This window comes from Oncorhynchus mykiss, chromosome 30 (genome assembly GCF_013265735.2).
Source record: "Oncorhynchus mykiss isolate Arlee chromosome 30, USDA_OmykA_1.1, whole genome shotgun sequence".
NCBI classification, from domain to species: Eukaryota; Metazoa; Chordata; class Actinopteri; order Salmoniformes; family Salmonidae; genus Oncorhynchus; species Oncorhynchus mykiss.
Genome location: NC_050570.1, coordinates 10,752,400 through 10,770,649, shown reverse-complemented (window position 1 = coordinate 10,770,649; position 18,250 = coordinate 10,752,400). Strand labels below are relative to the sequence as shown.

The 18,250-nt window shown below is 44.6% G+C and overlaps 1 protein-coding gene across 3 annotated transcripts in view; it reads left to right on the top strand.

The window, feature by feature from the left end:
* The first annotated feature begins 2,012 nt into the window (after nt 1–2,012).
* The window catches only part of LOC110521305 (tyrosine-protein phosphatase non-receptor type 5), a 37,225-nt gene continuing 20,987 nt past the window's right edge, over nt 2,013–18,250 (top strand). Inside the window, exons 1-2 of one of the 3 annotated variants that reach the window (XM_036969001.1) lie at nt 2,013–2,341; nt 15,740–15,842. The gene's annotated coding sequence lies outside the window, so the exon portion shown is untranslated. The remainder of the gene's footprint in view (nt 2,342–15,739; nt 15,843–18,250) is intronic. The other 2 variants (XM_036969000.1, XM_036969002.1) reach the window with 2 other exon arrangements.

Here is an 18,250-nt window from a genome sequence, read left to right as displayed (position 1 = left end):
AGTTGGAGACTGGATGGTTTCCTATATAGAACTCCAGTCTCCTGTGGACCAGTAAATGAGTTGGAGACTGAAAGGTTTCCTATATAGAGCTCCAGTCTCCTGTGGACCAGTAAATGAGTTGGAGACTGGATGGTTTCCTATATAGAGCTCCAGTCTCCTGTGGACCAGTAGATGAGTTGGAGACTGGATGGTTTCCTATATAGAGCTCCAGTCTCCTGTGGACCAGTAGATGAGTTGGAGACTGGATGGTTTCCTATATAGAGCTCCAGTCTCCTGTGGACCAGTAAATGAGTTGGAGAATGGATGGTTTCCTATATAGAGCTCCAGTCTCCTGTGGACCAGTAAATGAGTTGGAGACTGGATGGTTTCCTATATAGAGCTCCAGTCTCCTGTGGACCAGTAAATGAGTTGGAGACTGGATGGTCTCCTATATAGAGCTCCAGTCTCTTGTGGACCAGTAAATGAGTTGGAGACTGGATGGTTTCCTATATAGAGCTCCAGTCTCCTGTGGACCAGTAGATGAGTTGGAGACTGAAAGGTTTCCTATATAGAGCTCCAGTCTCCTGTGGACCAGTAGATGAGTTGGAGACTGGATGGTTTCCTATATAGAGCTCCAGTCTCCTGTGGACCAGAAAATGAGTTGGAGACTGGATGGTTTCCTATATAGAACTCCAGTCTCCTGTGGACCAGTAGATGAGTTGGAGATTGGATGGTTTCCTATGTAGAACTCCAGTCTCATGTGGACCAGTAAATGAGTTGGAGACTGAAAGGTTTCCTATATAGAACTCCAGTCTCCTGTGGACCAGTAAATGAGTTGGAGACTGGATGGTTCCCTATATAGAGCTCCAGTCTCCTGTGGACCAGTAAATGAGTTGGAGACTGGATGGTTTCCTATATAGAACTCCAGTCTCCTGTGGACCAGTAGATGAGTTGGAGACTGGATGGTTTCCTATATAGAGCTCCAGTCTCCTGTGGACCAGTAAATGAGTTGGAGACTGGATGGTTTCCTATATAGAGCTCCAGTCTCCTGTGGACCAGTAGATGAGTTGGAGGCCGGATGGTTTCCCCACTCTGTTTGGAGTCAAACAAGGAGATGTGCTTTCCCCAACTTTCTTTTCTGTTTTTGTAAATTACTTGGCACAGCAAATCAAGCATGCAAACCTTAAATGAGATTGTTAAATGAGATTGCACAATTTTGGGGAGACTATTGTACGCAGATGATATTGTCCTCCTTTCAGAGAGTGAGTTTGATTTGCGATGTATGCTGAACACTGTCAATCTCTGGTGTACCAAATGGAGATGAATGATTAACCAATATAAAAACCAAGATAATGCACATCAGACAAATGGGTACAGTAAGAAGTATTCATTACTTCTCTTTTGGAGCAATGCCCCTAAAGTACACTAGTTCATACTAATACCTTGGATTCCTTTTTGATGAATGTATGACCTTTCCATGTTTACAATTTTCTATTGAAATTCATTGTGGAGAGTTCATTTATATATTTTGTGATATGAATACCAAGTATGTCTACTTCACCATCAGCCCATTTTATAGGTAAACTGCAGGATAGTATTTTTGAAATATACAATACGTAATATTGTACACTTATCATAGGTTTTAGTCCCGAGAGCCTCCAGTTTTTGGATCTTTATATTTGCAATCTGGGTCTTGATTAAATAATATTTTTGTTTTGTTGTCTTAATAGTTTTTCACTGTCATATGAACGTCTGTTTATGTATACTGTATATATAAACATGTGTATTTTATTTTGCTACAGCAAATACATCCTGAAGATGCATGACAATATAACAATAAAGTAAATCAATCTTTATTTTTTATTTTTTATTTTTGTTGGGTTGGGAGATTGTTCAGGCGTGTCACCAGTTGCCCATCCCTGACATAAAGGGAAGCAATGGTTGATGATACAGTAGAGGCTGACTAGAGGGAGGAAGAAAGAGATGATGAGCAATAGAGAGAGAGGGAAAAGAGAGAGAGAGAGAGAGAGAGAGAGAGAGAGAGAGGTGGGTGGCAATACCTAAAGCTTGGAAGGAGAAGAGGGGACAATGGGGGTGCACACTGCTCAGTGATTTGTTATGATTCCTCCCTCCTCCCCCTCCCTACTCTCTCTCTCACTCTCTCTCTCTCTCTCTCTCTCCATCCCTCTCCCTCATTCTAGCTCTGTTGCCAAGGCTACCGTACAGCCTCTTGCTGCATATACCTAGACGAGGCTGTCGCCTGTGGAGCTGTGGGATAACAGCGGTCTCTTCAGATTGCTGTGTGTCGAAGGGTTGATCTGAGAGGGTGGAATGATAGTGCTGTGAAGAGAAGCACACCCAGGTAAGAAAGCTCTGCCAGACTAGACCATACGACTGGGTGATGACTGCCTAGTGCTGCCACTACTCCCTTATACCTTCTCTCTCTCTCTCTCTCTCTCTCTCTCTCTCTCTCGATCTCTCTCTACACCTTTCGTCCTCTCTCTCTCGCTCTCTCTCGCTCTCTCTCTCTCGATCTCTCGATCTCTCTCTACACCTTTCGTCCTCTCTCTCGCTCTCTCTCTCTCTAAACCTTTCGTCCTCTCTCTCTCTCTCGATCTCTCTCTACACCTTTCCCCTCTCTCTCTCTCTACACCTTTCCTCTCTCTCTCTCTCTCTCTCTCTCTCTCTCTCTCTCGCTACACCTTTCCTCCCCTCTCTCTCACTCTACACCTTTCCTTCTCTCTACACGACAACATGGAGTGAATATTAATGTTTACAGCTCTTTGCTGCTGCGCTGCTGATCCTAAAAAGTAGGGAGAGAGCTGTATTGTGTGTGTGTGTGTGTGTGTGTGTGTGTGTGTGTGTGTGTGTGTGTGTGTGTGTGTGTGTGTGTGTGTGTGTGTAGTGCATGTTTTGTTTGTTTATGTGTGTGTGTTTTCTCCCTCAATACTTAATGCTTTGCTGCCCACTATTATAAATATTGATAAATATTTAATCTAATACTGTTATCATTGGGAAGTCTAGTGTGTTTGTCCCAGTAAGTATATTGTTTGTGTATGTATGTACTGTTTATACGTGGAGAACGATGCAACAGCTCCCATCCCTGTGGGATTCTTTACGGATCCTCTCATACAGCTCTCTCTGTGCAGTTTGATCTCTCTGGCTCACCGTAGTGTTGTACGTGACATGAATGGTGTCTCAGTATGAACAATTACCATAGAAGACATATAATCTGTATCTACTTTGTCATATTTTGATGTAATGTTGATTGACAACGCGAGAGACTGTTAATAAGGGTGCTTTCATTTCTGAGATGGTGAAGGATGTTTACTAACAAACCTTCCTTGGGGGAATTCATTTCATGGTTATTTATTGATGCATATTTTAATGTTGTTAAAAGGAATCCAGTGTGTGTGTGCGTGTGTGTGTGAGTGGCTGTGTGTGTCTGTGTGTGTGCTTGCGTGCTCTCGTGCATGTGCGTGCGTGTGTGTGAGTGAGTGATCGATCTAAGCTGCTGAGGAAGGCAGGTCTCTGTCTCTCATGTGACCATGGCTCCTGTTACCGTGCCATCATCACTTTCAGTAAGAGCTTCTTCCTCCTGCCTGCCGAGTGTATTATAACAACACCTCTCAATAACTTCCTACATCTAACAACCTCACCCATTAATACAACACCTCTCAATACCTTCCTACCTCTAACAACCTCACCCATTAATACAACACCTCTCAATACCTTCCTACCTTATACTCCTCACCCATTAATACAACACCTCTCAATACCTTCCTACCTCTAACGACCTCACCCATTAATACAACACCTCTCAATACCTTCCTACCTCTAACGACCTCACCCATTAATACAAAACCTCTCAATACCTTCCTACCTCTAACAACATCACCCATTAATACAACACCTCTCAATACCTTCCTACCTTATACTCCTCACCCATTAATACAACACCTCTCAATACCTTCCTACCTCTAACAACCTCACCCATTAATACAACACCTCTCAACACCTTCCTACCTCTAACAACCTCACCCATTAATACAACACCTCTCAACACCTTCCTACCTCTAACAACCTCACCCATTAATACAACACCTCTCAACACCTTCCTACCTCTAACAACCTCACCCATTAATACAACACCTCTCAACACCTTCCTACCTCTAACAACCTCACCCATTAATACAACACCTCTCAACACCTTCCTACCTCTACCTCTAACTTCCTCACTACTGTCTCATCTGGAAGAAAACAACACCTTAATCATAGACATACTGCATCACTGTGTTGTGTAATAGGCAGTTCCCTTCTTTCCTTTTCTATTCTATTTTTTTTTATTCCTCTCAAATGTAGTTTTCTTCCCTTGCATGCCATCTGCTGCTTTCTTTGGTTCAGATGTTGGCACTTCCGCCCCCAGAAGTAAATTGAGTTAACTAGCTAGTGCAAACAAGATTTGATGATTATCCTTCTCCTAAACTCAATTGTACCTTTAATTCTTACCTTTCATGCCATAGTCCCTTTTGGAAATAACAGGTGCAAACCTTTCCCAAGTATGATAGACTTAGTTCATCGGGCTCCTGGATGGCCCCTGGATTGCTCCTGGTTGGCCCCTAGATGCCTCCTGGATGCCTCCTGGATGGCTCCTGATGGCCCCTGGATGGCTTCTGGGTGGCTCCTAGATGGCCCCTGATGGCTCCTGGATGGCCCATGGTCCTGTATTCACAAAGCGTTTCATGCCTGAGTCAGAATAGGTACAACAGGAGCCATACTGTGCTGGTGTGGATATTTATTTTCACATCTTTCCAGAAGGTTCCAGCAACTGTGGTTGATGCGTAACCAGGCCAGCATGGTACAGCTAGGCTCTGCTCAGTTTGGCTCGGCTCGGTTTCGCCCTGTAGTGAATCAGATTAGGGATGCTGATCCAGCATCAGGTCCCCCTCTCCATATAAAACTATTAATTATGATCTAACAGGGTAAACTGATCCTAGCAAACACTGAGATTCTCTTCTGGGACAGGGACTGTGTGAAGTCTTATACGGTGACATGTCTTTTGTCTATTATGTGAGTGACTCAGAGGGAGCTGGCTTTGATATCTGCCTCTTTTGTCTATTACGTGAGTGACTCAGAGGGAGCTGGCTTTGATATCTGCCTATTTTGTCTATTATGTGAGTGACTCAGAGGGAGCTGGCTTTGATATCTGCCTCTTTTGTCTATTATCTGAGTGACTCAGAGGGAGCTGGCTTTGATATCTGCCTCTTTTGTCACATAATCAGACTTTATTAGGTGTTTTGTATTGGGTGACAAACAAAGAACAAGAACCCAATAACAGCACCCAATATAAAATGTGATTTTTATCAACATAAAAAACACATTATTCATGAACAATCTTTGCGGAGGTCATTTTGAAACCATCTGAATTGTGGTCATAGTAAGCGTAGCCTTGATGGCTATAGTGTTCCACTGGGCTGGGCTCCCACTCACACTAATTATCCCCACTAGAAATTGTTTGTTTGTTTCAGTGTTTTCTGGCTCAGAATGCATTAACACTATGGGTGATTAACTGTTTCTCGATCCATTAACCTGGTATATTGTAAAACACGGCCTGCTGTCCTCTGTTATTGTTGGTCTATTTTCTAAAAACATCTTATGATCAAGTTGGCCATTGCCACTCACATTAAAAATGTTTAAAATATGACTGGAACAGTTTTCCTCCAAAATATGAGTTTTATCTGGAATAAATAGTAATAAATGCTCAGTCTTAAAATAGGCATAGTTAAAATAGCTAAAACCAAGGATAAAAGTGAATAGGTGGTATAACATTTGCAAACACTGATATACATGTGGCTCTCCCACACCTTTATCCACCACATAATCAGCAAGCCAAAGTGGTAGGAGGGCTGTGTCATGTACTGTCATGTTGTCTTGTCTCTGTCCTTTCCCTTCACCCTGTCTCCCTCTGCTGGTCGTGTTAGGTTACCTTTTCTCCCCCGCTTTCCCCCAGCTGTCCCTTGTCTCCTCTAACTACCCATTCACCCCGTTCCCCACCTGTTCCCTTTTTCCCTCTGATTAGGTCCTTATATCTCTCTCTGTTTCTGCTCCTGTCCTTGTCGGATTCTTGTTTGTTTGTGTCATTCATGCCTGAACCAGACTGTCGTCATGTTTGCTGTAACCTTGTCCTGTCCTGTCGGAATCTGCCGGTCCATCTGAGCCTACCTATGTTTGGTAATTAAAGAAGCTCTGTTTAAGTTGATTCGCTTTTGGGTCCTCATTCACGCTCCGTAACAGAAGAATCCGACCAAGAATGGACCCAGCGACTTCGGATCCTCTCCACTCAGCCGTCGAGATCCAGGGAGCGATGCTAGGCAGACACAAGCAGGAATTGTCTGCTGCTCGACATGCCGTTGAGACCCTGGCCACCCAAGTCTCCAACCTCACAGAACAGGTTCACCATCTCCGCCTCGATCCACCGGCCACTTCCAGGGCTTTCGAATCTCCGGAGCCCAGAATCAATAACCCGCCGTGTTACTCTGGGGAGCCCACTGAATGCCGCTCGTTCCTCACCCAGTGTGATATTGTGTTTTCTCTCCAGCCCAACACTTACTCCAGGAGCACTGCTCGTGTCGCCTACGTCATATCTCTCCTTATTGGACGGGCTCGTGAGTGGGGCACGGCAATCTGGGAGGCAAGGGCTGAGTGTATTAACCAGTATCAAGACTTTAAGGAGGAGATGATACGGGTTTTTGATCGATCTGTTTTTGGGGAGGAGGCTTCCAGGGCCCTGTCTTCCCTATGTCAAGGCAATCGATCCATAACAGACTACTCTATTGAGTTTCGCACTCTTGCTGTCTCCAGTGGCTGGAACGAGCCGGCCTTGCTCGCTCGTCTTCTGGAGGGTTTCCGCGCAGAGGTAAAGGATGAGATTCTCTCCCGGGAGGTTCCTTCCAGCGTGGATTCCTTGATTGAACTCGCTATTCGCATTGAGCGACGGGTTGATCTTCGTCACCGAGCTCGTGGAAAGGAGCTCGCGCTCTCCGTCGCCTCCCTCTCCGCATCACTACCATCTTCCTCTGCCGGCTCGGGTGCTGAGCCCATGCAGCTGGGAGGTATCCGCATCTCGACTAAGGAGAGGGAACGGAGAATCACCAACCGCCTCTGTCTCTATTGCGGTTCCGCTGGTCATTTTGTCACTTCATGTCCAGTAAAAGGCCAGAGCTCGTCAGTAAGCGGAGGGCTACTGGTGAGCGCTACTACTCCTGTCTCTCCTTCAAGATCCTGCACTACCTTGTCGGTCCATCTACGCTGGACCGGTTCGTCAGCTTCCTGCAGTGCCTTAATAGACTCTGGGGCGGAGGGCTGTTTTATGGACGAGACCTGGGCTCGGGAACATGACATTCCTCTCAGACAGTTAAAGGAGCCCACGGCCTTGTTCGCCCTGGATGGTAGTCCTCTCCCCAGGATTCAGCGTGAGACGCTACCTTTAACCCTCACTGTTTCTGGTAATCATAGTGAAACCATTTCTTTTTTAATTTTTCGTTCACCTTTTACACCTGTTGTTTTGGGCCATCCCTGGCTAGTTTGTCATAATCCTTCCATTAATTGGTCTAGTAATTCTATCCTCTCCTGGAACGTCTCTTGTCATGTGAAATGTTTAATGTCTGCTATCCCTCCTGTTTCCTCTGTCTCTTCTTCACAGGAGGAGCCTGGTGATTTGACAGGGGTGCCGGAGGAATATCACGATCTGCGCACGGTGTTCAGTCGGTCCAGGGCCACCTCTCTTCCTCCACACCGGTCGTATGATTGTAGTATTGATCTCCTTCCGGGAACCACCCCCCCCCGGGGTAGACTATACTCTCTGTCGGCTCCCGAACGTAAGGCCCTCGAAGATTATTTGTCTGTAGCTCTTGACGCCGGTACCATAGTCCCCTCCTCCTCTCCCGCCGGAGCGGGGTTTTTTTTTGTCAAGAAGAAGGACGGGTCTCTGCGCCCCTGCATAGATTATCGAGGGCTGAATGACATAACAGTGAAGAATCGTTATCCGCTTCCTCTTATGTCTTCAGCCTTCGAGATCCTGCAGGGAGCCAGGTTTTTCACTAAGTTGGACCTTCGTAACGCTTACCATCTCGTGCGCATCAGGGAGGGGGACGAGTGGAAGACGGCGTTTAACACTCCGTTAGGGCACTTTGAATACCGGGTTCTTCCTTTCGGCCTCGCTAACGCTCCAGCTGTCTTTCAGGCATTAGTCAATGATGTCCTGAGAGACATGCTGAACATCTTTGTTTTCGTTTACCTTGACGATATCCTGATTTTTTCACCGTCACTCCAGATTCATGTTCAGCACGTTCGACGTGTCCTCCAGCGCCTTTTAGAGAATTGTCTTTTTGTGAAGGCTGAGAAGTGCACTTTTCATGCCTCCTCCGTCACATTTCTCGGTTCTGTTATTTCCGCTGAAGGCATTAAGATGGATCCCGCTAAGGTCCAAGCTGTCATTGATTGGCCCGTCCCTAAGTCACGCGTCGAGCTGCAGCGCTTTCTCGGCTTCGCGAACTTCTATCGTCGTTTCATCCGTAATTTCGGTCAGGTGGCAGCTCCTCTCACAGCCCTTACTTCTGTCAAGACGTGCTTTAAGTGGTCCGTTTCCGCCCAGGGAGCTTTTGATCTCCTCAAGAATCGTTTTACATCCGCTCCTATCCTTGTTACACCTGACGTCTCTAGACAGTTCGTTGTCGAGGTTGACGCGTCAGAGGTGGGAGTGGGAGCCATCCTTTCTCAGCGCTCCCTCTCTGACGACAAGGTCCACCCATGCGCGTATTTTTCTCATCGCCTGTCGCCGTCGGAACGTAACTATGATGTGGGTAACCGCGAACTGCTCGCCATCCGGTTAGCCCTAGGCGAATGGCGACAGTGGTTGGAGGGGGCGACCGTTCCTTTTGTCGTTTGGACTGACCATAGGAACCTTGAGTACATCCGTTCTGCCAAACGACTTAATGCGCGTCAGGCGCGTTGGGTGCTGTTTTTCGCTCGTTTCGAGTTCGTGATTTCTTATCGTCCGGGCTCTAAGAACACCAAGCCTGATGCTTTGTCTCGTCTCTTCAGTTCTTCAGTAGCCTCCACTGACCCCGAGGGGATTCTCCCTGAGGGGCGTGTTGTCGGGTTGACTGTCTGGGGAATTGAGAGGCAGGTAAAGCAAGCACTCACTCAAACTCCGTCGCCGCGCGCTTGTCCTAGGAACCTTCTTTTCGTTCCCGTTCCTACTCGTCTGGCCGTTCTTCAGTGGGCTCACTCTGCCAAGTTAGCCGGCCACCCTGGCGTTCGGGGTACGCTTGCTTCCATTCGCCAGCGTTTCTGGTGGCCCACCCGGGAGCATGACACGCGTCGTTTCGTGGCTGCTTGTTCGGTCTGCGCGCAGACTAAGTCCGGTAACTCTCCTCCTGCCGGCCGTCTCAGGCCGCTTCCTATTCCCTCTCGACCGTGGTCTCACATCGCCTTAGATTTTGTCACCGGACTGCCTTCGTCAGCGGGGAAGACTGTTATTCTTACGGTTGTCGATAGGTTCTCTAAGGCGGCTCATTTCATTCCCCTTGCTAAGCTTCCTTCTGCTAAAGAGACGGCACAAATCATCATCGAGAATGTTTTCAGAATTCATGGCCTTCCGTCAGACGTCGTTTCGGACAGAGGTCCGCAATTCACGTCTCAATTTTGGAGGGAGTTTTGCCGTTTGATTGGGGCTTCCGTCAGTCTCTCTTCCGGCTTTCACCCCCAGTCTAACGGTCAAGCAGAACGGGCCAATCAGACTATTGGTCGCATCTTACGCAGTCTTTCTTTTCGCAACCCTGCGTCTTGGTCAGAACAGCTCCCCTGGGCAGAATACGCCCACAACTCGCTTCCTTCGTCTGCGACCGGGCTATCTCCTTTTCAGAGTAGCCTCGGGTACCAGCCTCCGTTGTTCTCATCTCAGTTTGCAGAGTCCAGCGTCCCCTCCGCTCAGGCTTTTGTCCAACGTTGCGAGCGCACCTGGAAGAGGGTCAGGTCTGCACTTTGCCGTTATAGGGCGCAGACTGTGAGAGCTGCTAATAAGCGTAGAACGAAGAGCCCTAGATATTGTCGCGGTCAGAGAGTTTGGCTCTCCACTCAGAACCTTCCCCTTAAGACGGCTTCTCGCAAGTTGACCCCGCGGTTCATTGGTCCATTCCGTATCTCTCAGGTCATTAATCCTGTCGCAGTGCGACTTCTTCTTCCGCGATATCTTCGTCGCGTCCACCCGGTTTTCCATGTCTCCTGTGTTAAGCCCGTTCTTCGCGCCCCCGCTCGTCTTCCCCCCCCCCCCCCCATCCTTGTCGAGGGCGCACCTATCTACAGGGTCCGTAAAATCTTGGACATGCGTCCTCGGGGCCGTGGTCATCAGTACCTAGTTGACTGGGAGGGGTACGGTCCTGAGGAGAGGAGTTGGGTTCCCTCTCGGGACGTGCTGGACCGTGCGCTGATTGATGATTTCCTCCGTTGCCGCCAGGTTTCCTCCTCGAGTGCGCCAGGAGGCGCTCGGTGAGTGGGGGGGTACTGTCATGTACTGTCATGTTGTCTTGTCTCTGTCCTTTCCCTTCACCCTGTCTCCCTCTGCTGGTCGTGTTAGGTTACCTTTTCTCCCCCGCTTTCCCCCAGCTGTCCCTTGTCTCCTCTAACTACCCATTCACCCCGTTCCCCACCTGTTCCCTTTTTCCCTCTGATTAGGTCCTTATATCTCTCTCTGTTTCTGCTCCTGTCCTTGTCGGATTCTTGTTTGTTTGTGTCATTCATGCCTGAACCAGACTGTCGTCATGTTTGCTGTAACCTTGTCCTGTCCTGTCGGAATCTGCCGGTCCATCTGAGCCTACCTATGTTTGGTAATTAAAGAAGCTCTGTTTAAGTTGATTCGCTTTTGGGTCCTCATTCACGCACCGTAACAGGCTGTCAATTAAAACCAATAATAACAAATGCCTGTCCAAAAACATATGAAACACAAAATACAAAGTTAAATAGACTGTTCGGCTTGAAACGGTAGGAAAGATATCAACTACGGCTTGAATATGAAAAATGAAATAGTTGGTACCTGGTATACTACAGAATATCAACAAACATTCACAAATACATTTAAACATAGGGAAATGTCTTTGTGTTTGAGAGGTAATGCTCTCATCCATATAGATCTCATTCCAGAATTGAGATTTTTTTTAATAAATGAAAAAATTAAAAAAGCCACCTGGATAATCTGAGGTACCTACTGCGTACTAAAACCAAAGAAGAAGAACTTGTCCCCCTATCGGCATGAATCAAAACAACACAACATAGCCCTGTAGAGTAGACAGCTGCTTGTACTCGTACTGGGGTGTAGACTTCTGATGTTAGCCTATGTCTTTGTCGAATAGAGCAACAAGTCCCATTTTGAAAACATTTTTGAAAACAGCAACCATTAGGACACCAGGCTGTACTGAGGCTCTTGTGCTTAGTGCTGTATATGTTCTGACAAACACAATGGATGTACTGCAGCCTAGACCTGAGAGGAGTGACAGAGAGTGTGCTGCCTACAGGACCTACAGAGGAGGCCTGCACGAATACATTGCCATTACATATAGAATGTGTACATACAGAATGTGAACATATAGAATGTGTAGATGTAGGATGTGTACATATAGAATGTGCACATATACAATATGTACATATAGAATGTGAACATATAGAATGTGAGCATATAGAATGTGTAGGTACAGAATGTGTAAATGTAGAATGTGTAGATGTAGAATGTGTACATATAGAATGTGAACATATAGCTTATGTACATATAGCATGTGAACATATAGGATGTGTAAATAAAGAATGTGTACATATAGAGTTTGAACATATAGAATGTGTACAAATAGAATGTGAACATATAGAATGTGTACATATAGAATGTGTACATATAGAATGTGAACATATAGAATTTGTGGAAGTTGAATGTGTACATATAGAATGTGTACATATAGAGTTCGAACATATAGAATGTGCACATATAGAATGTGAACATATAGAATGTGTACATATAGAATGTGTACATATAGAATGTGAACATATAGAATGTGTACATATAGAATGCTTAGATGTAGAATGTGTAGATGTATAATGTGTGCATATAGAATGTGAACATTTAGAATGTGTACATATAGAATGTGAACATATAGAATTTGTGGATGTAGAATGTGTACATATAGAATGTGTATATATAGAGTTCGAACATATAGAATGTGTACATATAGAATGTGTACATATAGAATGTGAACATATAGAATGTGTACATATAGAATGCTTAGATGTAGAATGTGTAGATGTATAATGTGTGCATATAGAATGTGAAACATATAGAATGTGTACATATAGAATGTGAATGTATAGTGTGTAGGTATATAATGTGTGCATATAGAATGTGAAAATGTAGCATGTGTACATATAGAATGTAAACATATAGAATATGCACATATAGAATGTGAATGTATAGAATGTGTAGGTATGTAATATGTACATATAGAATGTGAATGTATAGAATGTGTAGGTATATAATGTGAACATATGGAATGTGTACATATAGAATGTGTACATATAGAATGTGAATGTATAGAATGTGTAGGTATATAATATGTACATATAGAATGTGAATGTATAGAATGTGTAGGTATTGAATATGTACATATAGAATGTGTACATATAAAATGTGTAGATATAGAATGCATAGATATATAATGTGACAATACATCATGTGTAGATATAGAATGTGTGCATAAATAATGTGAACATATAGAATGTGTAGATATAGAATGTGTAGTTATAGAATGTTTGCATATAGAATGTGAACATATAGAATGTGTAGATATAGAATGTGTAGGTATAGAATGTGTGCATATAGAATGTGAACATATAGAATGTGTAGATATAGAATGTGTGCATATAGAATGTGTAGATATAGAATATGCAGATATAGAATGTGTACATATAGAATGTGAACATATAGAATGTGTTGATATAGAATGTGTAGATATAGAATGCTTCCATTTTGAAGGTGTATGTATAGAATGTGTGGGTATAGAATGTGTAGATATAGAATGTGTACATATAGAGTGTGTAGATATAGAATGTGTGCATATAGAATGTGAACATATAGAATGTGTAGTTATAGAATGTGAACATATAGAATGTGTAGATTTAGAATGTGTGAATATAGAATGTGAACATGTAGAATGTGTAGATATAGAATGTGTACATATAGAATGTGTTGATATAGAAAGTGTAGATATAGAATCAAATCAAATCAAATCAAATGTATTTATATAGCCCTTCGTACATCAGCTGATATCTCAAAGTTCTGTACAGAAACCCAGCCTAAAACCCCAAACAGCAAGCAATGCAGGTGTAGAAGCACGGTGGCTAGGAATGTGTGCATATAGAAGGTGCACACATAGAATGTGTAGGTATAGAATGTGTGCATAAAGAATGTATCCATACTTCATAGAATGTATACATATCATTGTCTCAGCGGTATACTGTACACCTCGCTCTGATACGTGTGTGCGTTTGTTTGTGCGTGATATGCTCATCGTTACCATGGTAACTGAAATGCAAGCTTTACAGCATAAGTGCTTTAAGCAACCTTCACACAAAATAGTGCTGCTCGCCTCCTATTTATCCTTTCATCCATAAATCCATCAATCTATAAACCATCCATAAATCCATCAATCCATAAATCCATCCACTCATCTGTCCATCCACTCAGCCATACATACAATGAGATGAAGGACCTCAGTGAACTTAAACCATCGCTTTTGATACAAAACACTCTCAATGCTGCAGCCTGTTTGAGGAGAGTGTGTGTGTGTTGCCATGGCTACTAGCCAGCCTGACTGGCGTCATCACTTCAAACCCACCTTTGCAGCGAGCAGAGAGAGAAAAATACTCAAAGCAGCACCCCTCTGTTGAACATCCGCTCACTCGCACACACACACACACACACACACACACACACACACACACACACACACACACACACACACACACACACACATACACACATACACACATACACACACACACACACACACACACACACACACACACACACACACACTATGTGTGGTCTCATATTCTGCTGAGGTCACCCATTCCAGTAAAGAAGGAGAGGAAATAAAGAGAGGGGAAAAAAGAGAGGGAGAAAGAAAGAGGAGGAGAGAGAAAGAGGAGGAGAGAGAAAGAGGGGGGAGAGAAAGAGGAGGAGAGAGAAAGACATGGGAGAGAAAGAGGAGAGAGAAAGAGGAGGAGAGAGAAAGACATGGGAGAGAAAGAGGAGGAGAGAGAAAAAGGAGGAGAGAGAAAGACATGGGAGAGAAAGAGGAGGAGAGAGAAAGTGGAGGAGAGAAAGAGGAGGAGAAAGAAAGAGGAGGAGAGAGAAAGACATGGGAGAGAAAGAGGAGGAGAGATAAAGAGGAGGAGAGAGAAAGACATGGGAGAGAAAGAGGAGGAGAGAGAAAGAGGAGGTGAGAGAAAGAGGGGGGAGAGAGAAAGAGGAGGAGAAAGAAAGAGGAGGAGAGAGAAAGAGGAGGAGAGAGAAAGAGGAGGAGAGAGAAAGACATGGGAGAGAAAGAGGAGAGAGAAAGACATGGGAGAGAAAGAGGAGGAGAGATAAAGAGGAGGAGAGAGAAAGAGGGGGGAGAGAGAAAGAGGAGGAGAGAGAAAGAGGAGGAGAGAGAAAGAGGGGGCAGAGAGAAAGATGAGGAGAGAGAAAGATGAGGAGAGAGAAAGAGGAGGAGAGAGAAAGACATGGAAGAGAAAGAGGAGGAGAGAGGAAGACATGGGAGAGAAAGAGGAGGAGAGATAAAGAGGAGGAGAGAGAAAGAGGGGTGAGAGAGAAAGAGGAGGAGAGAGAAAGAGGAGGAGAGAGAAAGAGGAGGAGAGAGAAAGACATGGGAGAGAAAGAGGAGGAGAGAGAAAGACGTGGGAGAGAAAGAGGAGGAGAGAGAAAGAGGAGGAGAGAGAAAGAGGGGGAGAGAGAAAGACATGGGAGAGAAAGATGAGGAGAGAGAAAGACATGGGAGAGAAAGAGGAGGAGAGATAAAGAGGAGGAGAGAGAAAGAGGGGGGAGAGAGCGAGGGGGGAGAGAAAGAGGGGGGGGGAAGAAGGAAGGGGGAGAGAGCGGGGGGGGAACGAGGGAGGGAGAGAGACAGACAGAGGCAAAGAGACAGTGTGGTAGAGATGGATAGAGAGACAGCGAAACTGATGCTTGTGTAGCCGGCAGATTGGACTGGGTCGGTCTGACTGTTTGACTGGGTCGGTCTGACTGTTTGACTGTGCCTGATGTCATTTAAATGTTTTTGTCTGATTGACTGATTGAATGACTGACTGACTGGGTCCGTTTCTGGTTGGTGTGGATTTCCAGAGAGAGAGAAATAAAGAGAGAGAGAGAGAGAGAGATGGAGGAGGGGGGGAGGTTAGCTGAGAGGGAGATTGATTGATAGTTTACTTGTTTACCTTCGAACTCCATCCTCCTCTCATCACATCCCAGTTGGGGACTGGTGAGAATACTCTGGTATATCACTGGACTACACTGGATTACTGATTTCTTCAGAAGGACCACTTTATTTCACTGCTTTATTTGAATGGTTATTTGATTGGATTCATTCACAGCTTATCTGAGTTTAAAAACTCATTTTCTTCAGGACTGATTTTATAATTCTGTTATTCTTCTTCTCTTTTCCAGGACGGATTCTATCACACAACATGGCCGACAACTGGTGGTTGCCACGGGATACATGATTTGACCTGATCATGTGATCTGACTTCTTCCAGTAGACCTTTCATAGGTAAGTCACCTGACCTTCTCAGACTTCCTCATTGGCTAGATGAGCAGTGTGATTATTCAATTAAACAGCTGAAAGGAAAGATTCCACTAATTACCACAGCCACAAAGACAGACTTGTCAATTATCTTTGAAATGTATGAAAACAGCAGGGTAGCCTAGTGGTTAGAGAGTTGGACTAGTAACCGGAAGGTTGCAAGTTCAAACCCCTGTGCTGACAAGGTACAAATCTGTCATTCTGCCCCTGAACAGGCAGTTAACCCACTGTTGGCTGTCATTGAAAATAAGAATGTGCTTATTTTAATGTTAGGTATGTGGTTAAGGTTAGGGTTAAGGTTCTATTTATAATCTGATTTTAAGAAGATAAATTGTAGAAATAGGTGGTGCTTATACCTTTGTGGCTGTGGTAGCTAGTGACGACCGAAAAGTCAAGGATGTCCAGCTGTAAAGAGAATGTATTATTATTATTTTTTATTTTTTGTATTATTTCTCCTTTATTTATCTAGGTAGGCCAGTTGAGAACATCTTTATTTATCCAGGTAGGCTAGTTGAGAACATCTTTATTTATCCAGGTAGGCTAGTTGAGAACATCTTTATTTATCCAGGTAGGCTAGTTGAGAACATCTTTATTTATCCAGGTAGGCTAGTTGAGAACATCTTTATTTATCCAGGTAGGCTAGTTGAGAACATCTTTATTTATCCAGGTAGGCCAGTTGAGAACATCTTTATTTATCCAGGTAGGCCAGTTGAGAACATCTTTATTTATCCAGGTAGGCCAGTTGAGAACATCTTTATTTAACCAGGTAGGCCAGTTGAGAACACCTTTATTTAACCAGGTAGGCCAGTTGAGAACACCTTTATTTAATCAGGTAGGCCAGTTGAGAACAAGTTCTCATTTACAACTGCGACCTGGTCAAGATAAAGCACAGCAGTGTGACACAAACAACAACACAGAGTTAAACATGGAATAAACAAACATACAGTCTGTAACAACATAGAAAATATACATATATATACAGTGTGAATGAGGTAATATTAGGGAGGTAAGACAATATATAGGCCATAGTGGCGAAGTAATTACAATTTAGCAATTAAACACTGGAGTGATAGATGTGCAGAAGATGAATGTGCAAGTAGAGATACTGGGGTGCAAAGGAGCAACAACAACAACAAATGACAATATATTATAATAACAGAATGGGTGAATTAGTGTCTACAAGCATCAGAAGTGATATAGGATAGAACTGCAAGTCTACCTGGATTGTGACATTAACAAGCCTGGTTAACTGTAATGTACTAGTTGCCTGTACATTTTGTGAGAAAATGTTAGATTCGATGAGGAATCTTGTTTTGAATATGAGAACAGGCTGTGCCACACTCTGAGAGAGTTATATGTAATGTGTAATTTTATTGTACCATAGACCTCCAGTTAGAGGACTGTGCATGGCTCACACTGGCATGGTTACGGTGGCTGACAGACACACACTCACAGAGAAGCACACACACAGACACAGACACACACAGACACAGACACATGCACACACACGCAAACACACAGACACACAGACACACACACACACACACACACACACACACACACACACACACACACACACACACACACACACACACACACACACACACACACACACACACACACACACACACAGGGATGGAAAAACACACACACACAGAGACAAACGCGTCAGCAATCAGGCAAATGGAAGCAGCACCCTTACTAATGTGTCAGGAGTGGGACAGAAGAGGACTCTAAGTAATGTGTGTGCGTGTTGTCAGTGGATGATTATGCCAGGGACGGATGAGAGGGATGAGAAGCACTATGTTGCCATGGAGACAGTCAGAGCTGTAAACACACTCCCTGACTCATCCCTCTCTCTACAACAGAGCCCAGACACACACATCAAGCACACACACCACAAACCACACACACACACACACACAACACACCACACACAAACACACATCACACACAACACAACACAACACACACCACACACACACAACACACACAAACCACACACACACCGCACACAGACACACCACACACACAAACCACACACACAGCGCACCCAGACGCACCACACACTACACACACACCACACTCATATACACACACACACCACACTCACATACACACACCACACACACACATGCACACACACCGCACACCACACACATGCACAGACACACACACCACAGACACACACACACACACACACCACACACACACCAAAAACACACACCACAAACACACACACACAGACACACACACAAGCACACATACAGACACACACAAACACACACTCAAAGCCACACACACTTACACGCACACAGACAAACAGACACACACACACACAAGCACACAAATTCACACATACACACAGACATGCA